General features: G+C 44.4%; 1 pseudogene; it reads right to left on the reverse strand.

Annotated features, from left to right (window-relative positions):
- Positions 1–8,335: 8,335 nt before the first annotated feature.
- LOC134971281 (5S ribosomal RNA) lies at positions 8,336–8,454 on the reverse strand (annotated as a pseudogene).
- Positions 8,455–8,880: the final 426 nt, after the last annotated feature.

The raw sequence follows: 8,880 nt of genomic DNA on the forward strand, positions 1-8,880 counted from the left end.
GGAAGAGCAATGAAATGAGCCATTTAACTAAAACGGTCCACTACCACCCAAATGACTCGACATCCGACTGAAAGGGGAAGGTCCACCACGAAATCCATGGATATATGAGACCATGGCCTGAGAGGAATGGCTAAAGGTATGAGTTGCCCGATCGGCAACGAACGAGAGACCTTATGCTGTGCACAAACCTGACAGGAGTGGACAAATTCTTTTACGTCTTTAGAAAGACTAGGCCACCACACCGAGCGAGAGACCAGCTCCAAGGTCTTAGTGATACCTGGATGACCAGATACCTTGTTGTCATGAAACTCAGCTAAAACAGTGCCTCTCAAAAATTCAGGGACAAAAAGACGACCAGCAGGAGTAAGTCTAGGAGCCTGGTGTTGAAGCTGGTTTAACTGAGTAAATAAATCCTGTGTGAGACCTGCCCGGATGACTGAAGATGGAACTATGGGGGTAGTAACAGGATTGCTATTGTGAACCGGAAGAAAGCAACGTGACAGGGCATCAGCTTTCGTATTCTTGGAACCAGGCCTGAAGGTGATAATAAACCTGAAACGAGTAAAAAACAATGCCCAACGTGCCTGCCGAGCATTAAGCCGTTTAGCTGACTCAATATATTGCAGGTTCTTATGGTCAGTAAATACTGTAATAGTATGCCTAGCTCCCTCCAGCCAATGCCTCCACTCCTCGAAAGCCCATTTTACTGCCAGTAATTCCCGATTACCAACGTCATAGTTGGATTCTGCGGAGGAGAATTTCCTGGACATGAAGGCACAAGGATGTAATTCCTGAGACTCCGGATCTTCCTGAGAAAGGATAGCCCCCACTCCAACCTCTGAGGCATCAACCTCAACAATAAAGGGGAGCTCCGGATTAGGGTGTCTGAGGACAGGAGCCGAGACAAAGGCCTGCTTCAAGGCCCGAAAGGCAGACTCAGCTTCAGGCGACCAATTGGAAGGATCCGCTCCTTTTTTAGTCAAAGCTACTATAGGAGCGACCAGGTCAGAAAAGGTATGAATGAACCGCCTGTAATAATTTGCAAACCCTAAAAAGCGCTGAATTGCTTTTAAATTAGTGGGTTGCGCCCAATTAAGGATGGCCTGAAGTTTTTTCGGTTCCATAAAAAATCCCTGGGGAGAAATAATGTACCCCAAGAAGGACACTTCTGTGATGTGAGAATCACACTTCTCAAGCTTAGCGTATAAATGATTCTCTCGTAGTTTTTGAAGAACCAGACGCACCTGGGTAACATCTTGTTCCATAGACTCAGAGTAAATCAAAATGTCGTCTAAATAAACGACCACAAACTTCCCAAGGAAGTCACGGAGAACATCGTTGATTAGGTCCTGAAACACCGCAGGAGCATTTGACAGGCCAAACGGCATCACCAGGTATTCATAGTGACCCGACTGAGTGCTGAAAGCCGTCTTCCACTCATCCCCAGATCTTATTCGGATGAGGTTGTAAGCTCCCCTAAGATCGATTTTTGAAAAGATCATGGCGGAGCGTAACTGATCAAAAAGCACTGAAATCAATGGCAAAGGATAGGTGTTTTTAACCGAAATTTTATTCAAAGCCCAAAAATCAATACATGGTCTGAGTGACCCATCTTTTTTCTCGACAAAGAAAAAACCTGCACTCAACGGAGATTTCGAAGGCCTAATAAAGCCTTTTTTCAGGCTTTCCTGAATGTAATTATTCATTGCTGTGGTTTCTGGCCCAGACAGGGCATATAATCTCCCCTTAGGCAAAGTGGCACCTGGTACTAACTCCATCGCACAGTCATAGGACTGTTGGGGAGGCAGAATGTCCGCATTGCCTTTGGAGAACACATCGGCAAAATCTTGATATTCTACAGGAATAAGTTCTGGGACGACTGCCGCAACCCGGACAGGATGGGAAATACATTCCTTAACACAAAAAGGACCCCATTGGGAAATCTCCCCAGACCGCCAATCTATGGTGGGATTATGAAAGGCAAGCCAGGGGTGACCCAAAACTACAGGAACTGCCGGACAATGTGTAAGGTAAAATTCTATGTCTTCAGAATGTAAGGCCCCCACTGTCAGTAATACTGGAGGTGTGCGGTGAGTAATTATCCCATTGGAAAGCGGACCCCCATCCAAGCCGTGCATGGTGATTCGTTTGTCCAGTGGTATCTGTGGAAGCCTTAGCCCAAGCCAAGTCCATAAAATTTCCTGCAGTTCCACTGTCGACGAAGGCCGACACCAATGAACTGAGGCTGCCAAAGGAAATCTTAACAGGAACTAATAGAGAATCATTTGAGGAGATTAGCTGCAGACCCAAGTGAACCCCCTCACAATTCACTTGGTCAGAGCGTTTCCCGACTTGTTCGGGCAGTTGCGAGCAATATGTCCCTTACCACCACAATACAAACAAAGACCAGAACTTAATCTTCTGGTTCTTTCCTCTGGAGACAGCCGGGAGAGACCCATCTGCATGGGCTCCTCGACGTCCTCAGGAAAGGTATAAACACAAGGATTAGGCCTAAAAGTTGTTCCTCTTTCAGCCCTCCGCTCTCGGAGACGACGATCTATTTTAATAGCAAGCTCCATGAGTTTGTCGAGAGTCTCAGGAGCGGGGTACTGAAGGAGACTATCTTTAATAAGTTCAGACAAACCGAGGCAAAACTGACTGCACATGGCCGGGTCATTCCAGCCACAGTCGTTCGACCAACGGCGAAATTCGGTACAATATACCTCTGCTGGATTTTTACCTTGTTTAAGGGCACGCAGGTGACTCTCAGCTGATGCCTCTCTATCTGGGTCATCATATAACAGGCCTAACGATTTAAAAAAGGCATCTACAGATAACAAAGCAGGATCATCTGTTCTTAACCCAAACGCCCAGGTCTGTGGATCACCCTGGAGCAACGACATAACTATCCCAACCCGCTGAGACTCAGTACCAGAGGAACGAGGCCTTAAACGAAAATAAAGCTTACAAGCTTCTTTAAAATTAAAAAAATCTTTGCGGTTACCCAAAAAATGGTCGGGTAAATGCATCTTTGGTTCTGGGACCACACTCGGGGAGGCTCGCAAAAGATCTTCCTGCGATTTCACCCGAAGAGTAAGGTCCTGAACCATCTGAGTTAGTTCATGAATTTGGTTAACCAAAAGCTGACCGGGATTTGGCCCTAACCCTGCCGGATTCATGAGGCCGAATTTTACTCTCACCAAAACAAAAACTGGAAAAAATAAACCCCCTTTTTTTTTTTTATGTTTTGGGCCGGTGATAATGTTATGATCCAGACACTCAGGTCAGGGGAGATCTTATATTGTGAGACCTGAGTACCAGGATGTAATACTGGAAAGGGGAAAACGGAATGGGAATAGCCCCTGGCGCCCTACCTCCATTGTCTTACCCGTGCTGTCAGTTCACTCTTGCGAGACTATGGTTTCTTGGGCCCATGGCAGCCGCGTTTGAAGGGCGGATTACGTCTGCCCAACTCCGATGCCCCCTCAGGTCTCAAGGAGAGACAAAGAGTGAACCGAGGCAGGGTAATAACAAGGGGCCCTCTAACTAAACAACAAGGCCAGGGGCTACTGGCTAACCTGAAACTAAAAGTATGCGCGGCTTACCGCCAGGGAAAAGAACAACCAAAATAATCCACTTGTCCACTCTCCTACACGGCACCGCCGAGTACCGGAGAGGACTATGGAAGCGGAAACCTCCGCAAATGCTCCAATGCATGAAAATAATACTAAAGCGGCCTAGGCCGTAACACGCGGCAGGGCCGCTACTCACGAAACCAAGTGGGAACCTAAATCGACTGCCACAGGAAACTGAGGACCAGGAGAACTCCTTGGGACCAGATGACAAACTCCAAGATTTCAGGGACTCAGAGAACTGGAGAGACCGGACACAGCAGACCAGGAACAGACGTTCACCAAACATGAGCAGCATGCAGGAAGCTATCACCGGCACCTGTGTGAGGCACTGAGGAGGCATTTAACAGGGAACCCTCCAATAAGAGCACAGAGCCTAATTACAATAAATGTCGTGCAGCTGCCTTGCTGCACGACCAGAGAACATGTGTGAACACTTAATTAATCAATCCCTGCAACGGGGAACGTGGTCCGCCTGTGGCGTCCCCGTTGCTAAGGTCCCAGCGGCTCGGCGCGCCCGGCGTCCTAGCGTTGCTAGGGACCCGGCGGCTCAGCACGCACGGCGTCCCTAGTTGCTAGGCGCCGGGCGGGCAAGGAGGAGGGTGCAGCAGCCGCGGTCGTCACTTGGAGATGGACCGAGCGACGCCACGGACCGCGGCGCCTAACAACTAGACCCTCAGCAAACCCCCCCCCATCCTTCCTTTCCCAGCCTACACCTCCCCATCCACCAACTCTGACTTCTTTTTTCCCTGTATCTGGAGATTAAATCATGACCCTAATCTGGTCTACCCCCCTATCCTTCCACCTCTCCCCTTGATCTCATCCCCTCCCACCTTCCCTGCTGCTGTTCATCTCCCCTTCTGCCTTTTCCCAAGCTGCCCACCTCCTCAATCTCTCCCTCTCATCAGACATTGTTTGTAGATTGAAAGATACTTATCAATGGACCCAAATTGAAAATACATTGCAGACATTCCTTGCCCTGACCCTCTAGTCATAGCTATTGGATTGCTATGGACATTATTGATAAGAATTTAAATGACAGATGACGTGCACATGTTACAAATAAGGTGGGAGAAAGTTTGGCCAAGCACTCTGTGTTCAAGTATACACTGTATATGGGTCCACTAGATCTAATTCTGCATCAAGAGTCAATAGTATTTTAGGATCGGCAGTCAAATTTGTGTTTTGTATTGAAGCAATCATCGCCACTATTGCTGTATGTATACTTTTAACTGAGTATCTATTATACATTAAGCCCAGCTGATGAGAGGTTAAAGGAGAAGACAAAATGCATTGTAGCCTATTGGCCATAACTTTAACCAGAATTGTAAAATGATGGTTAGGCAATGTGATTAGGAGAACACCAAGTTCATGGACTTATTAGGTTTAGAGAGAAGTATAGCATTTGCCTGATTGGACTGTGCATAATTGGGTTGGTCCATATGACATTTTTGGTAAAGTGTGGTAAGAAAGGGCCCATTTTGTCAAATTTGGTGCTATAACTGTGAGGGCCGGGATATTTTATTTTATAACAAAGCAATTACATCCCTCGCTTCAGTTATATTTGCATACTGTATGTGAATTAAAAAATTCTTATTAAGCTGTGAAAAACACAATCAGCAGTGAGGCATGTAAATGTAAAGTAGGGTGTTTATGTGTGGACTGATATAGGACATGATACAGTATTTGCTGTGCAACATTTTTACCAGGTCAGCAAGTATTAGTATTCACCATATATAATTTCAGAGCAGGTAGGCAAAATGTTACAGTGAATTAAAAAAAGGGGGACTGGTGATTGGCTAGTGAGCAGCCTTCTCAAATGAGTAACTCATTCAGACCCATTATTGAGGTCTGCTGAGGCCAGTTCAATTACTGGAGCTTGTGAATTGTGTAAATATGATTAACCAGAGTAAACAGTCCTTGCCGATATCTGCTGAATCTACTGAATGTTGAGTTTTTTCCTCATACTGAGTAGTAAGCTTTAGCAACATTAGGATGGTTTGTGGGCAAGAACGTCAAGAAGATTTTGAAGACTGTGGGCCTGCCTCAGAGATATATGTAAATGTGATGTTTATGCACATCTCCACTGATTTATTGCAGGATCAGTACTGCTGATGTGCAGATCTGTTAAGGCGATGATGCTCGCAGTGTCACAAACCTTGCAGCATGAATTACATGTTGTGGCCATTTGGGGCAGTGATGATCAGCATTTTCAAACGCATGTTGGCCCCGTTTTTGAGGTCTACTGAGGCCAGTGTCTAAATCTGCCAATGCAACTTCACTGGTCCTAGGAGTATGAATTTCCCGGCCATCCTGAGTAACATGAGGGTTAATCAGATGACTGATGTTCATGCAGAAGAACAGATGCTCCAACAGGAGGTGTCTTTTTACAAAAGACGCATACAGTACTACAGCATTTACATATTTTTAACACAGATGTTGCATACAAAGACGCAGTGACTATGATATTGTGCCGATATCTAAATCAGACCCTGCAAATCTTCACCTTAGGCAAACTAAGATCAAGTGATAGTCCTATAAGTACAATGTATAGGAACTTCTTATGAGAATATTATTGAATAAGAAGAGTGTACTAGACAAGTAAAAACATTGCTCAATCAGGGCATTGGGAAGAGATTGAACAAAGACCATGCAAGTCTGAAGACAGTGACATAGACATATCAAGGGAAATAATTAAAGGAAATTATTAATACCCATCACCATTAGAACTAGGAAGAAGCTGCAGAGTGTATGACTTTGGAGAAAAAAAACAGTGATAGATAAAGCTGAATGTCAGGATGTGGGGAAGACAGAGGGGCAGATGTATTAAGCCTGGTGATTGTAAAAGGAAGTGATAAACCAGTGATAAGTGCAAGGTGATAAATGCACCAGCCAATCAGCTCCTAACTGTTCATTTACATATAGGAGCTGATTGGCCGGTATGTTTATCATCTTGCACTTATCACTGGTTTATCACTTCCTTATGCCTTTTCAAGGGTTAATACATCTGCCCAGTGGCGTCAGAAGGCACATGCGGGGGGTGTGGCCCACACCCAGGTGTCACCCTCGGAAGGGGTGACACCAAAGTGCCGGCTCTCCTGCAGTGACAAGAGCCGAGTGCTGCAGTGTGATAATCCTCTGCAGCACTCGGCTCCTGTCACAGATAAGGAGCTGGCACTGCACACTGCCCAGTCTCCGGGGGAAGCCAGCATCTCCGGGGAAGCTGGACATGACCCTGGAGTGAAGAAGAGGACACCCATGAGGCCAAACCCTCTTTAAATTAGGCCAAACCCCCTTTTCGGGCGGCTACTGCTCCAGCAGGGTGAGTGGGCGGGGGTGTAATAATGCAGAGTGCGCACCAGGTGTCACCACACCTAGTAACGCCTCTGCATCTGCCCCAGAATAATACAATTGAGGAACTGAGGGGCAGATGTACTAAGCCTGGAGAAGTGATAAAGCAGTTTTAAAGCAGTGATAGGTGCAAGGTGATAACGCATCAGCCAATTAGATCCAGTATGTAAATTGACAGTTAGGAGCTGATTGGCTGGTGCATTATCACCATCCACTTATCACTGCTTTATCACCAGGCTTAATACATCTGCCCCCTAGAGAGCTGGAGAGATTCTAAGTATGCGGTTAGTAAAAGCATGGGATCACAGGGCAGATTCAGTTGGTATACAGCTATAACATTACTAGGGATCTGTAGATGATGATTATTATTATTATTATTATCATCATATTTATATGGTGCCACAAGGGTTCTACAGTGCCTAACAAAAGTACATAAGCAAATAAGCAAAACAAGAAAACAATGACTTACAGTACAAGACAATGTAGGACAAATACATGGTATTTACATTGCTGCATTAGGGGACAGAACACTTAAATAATTTATAGGATGGCATAAACCAAGGGTTAAGTGACATTGGAGTAGAAGATAGTCTAAAAGAGGGAAAATCACATGATGGTAGAGGGCCCTGCTTGTGAGAGCTTATATTCTGAAGGGGAGGTGCAGAAGAAAGGGGTGACACAGATGGGGTAGAAGTGAGCCATGTAGCAGATGGTTAGGATAAGAGATGGGGAAGAAGTGAGCATGTAGCAAAGGGTTAGTGTGAGAGACGGCTGGGTTAGAGTCAGTAGGTACAGTATATCAGGATAACACAAAAAGAGAAAAAAAAGTCTCCTGTTTGGGTGCACTCTTATAGCAAAAGGAGATGATACAAAGTTAGTAAAACTTAAAATTTTTACTTTTATTAGATGTTCATTAAAAAGGTAAAAGAAAAGTCAGGTGTCTGCAAGACAAACAAAACAGATAAAGATATTTAAAAAGTATGGTCTAAAGTTTATTTAAATTAGGGAGCACGTGGTCACCCTCTTCAGGTGCTATCTATATATTATGATCCCTTGGACCTTCAGAAACTTCTAAAAGAAATTATCAATCTTTCTAATGTAGACCTGCTGATAGGTCAATGGATAGGAACTCCTGGGTACTTTATTGTGATAATAAAAAATGAAATAAAAAATATTTGCTCACAAATGTCCCTGTTGATCCGAGGTAATTCTAGTATGTTATACCTCTGGGATACTGTGTTAAGTCTGATGGTAATGGTTGAGGTTATCAATAAGTAGTTCAGTTTAGATGAAAAGACAGACAAAGGGGCTTTTGCTGTCAACGTTAGGCACATAGTATAGTACCCAATATAGTTCTACTTAACTTGGTATTCCCAGGTTGTCACCCTTCCAAGAACTGACCAAGCCCAACACTGTTTAGCTTCCAAGATCGGATGGTATTGGGTGTATACAGAGTGGTATTATAGTAGAAAAATAGTTAGAATACTACTCAAGGATCACTGATGAGAGTGCACTATTAAGTGATGTTCAATAGGAAAAGAATAGCAAAAGAAGGCTCTACTACTGGTGTTAGACAGAGGGACTGTGCTGTGTAGCAACAACCTAAATCCCTATCTCACACCCTCTGAATCGTTGGTGAGAGTCCATATATAGATACATGGGAAAAAGGCAGATTGCACACTTTATGATTTCAGCCTGAAATAGGACTCATGCAGATATGAAAAAATTAATATAAGGTTTTAGACTATTATTTGTCTCATTGTGCCTATAATCAAGCTGTGAGATTGATTAGCCTGGGTTCAATGTTGATGAATCCACAAGGAATAGTATTTTGAATCAGACAGTTGTGAATATACCTTTAAACCAGACTGTTAAAGACATTTTAGTAGGTCACATA

This window comes from Pseudophryne corroboree, chromosome 11 (assembly GCF_028390025.1).
Source record: "Pseudophryne corroboree isolate aPseCor3 chromosome 11, aPseCor3.hap2, whole genome shotgun sequence".
Classification (NCBI taxonomy): Eukaryota; Metazoa; Chordata; class Amphibia; order Anura; family Myobatrachidae; genus Pseudophryne; species Pseudophryne corroboree.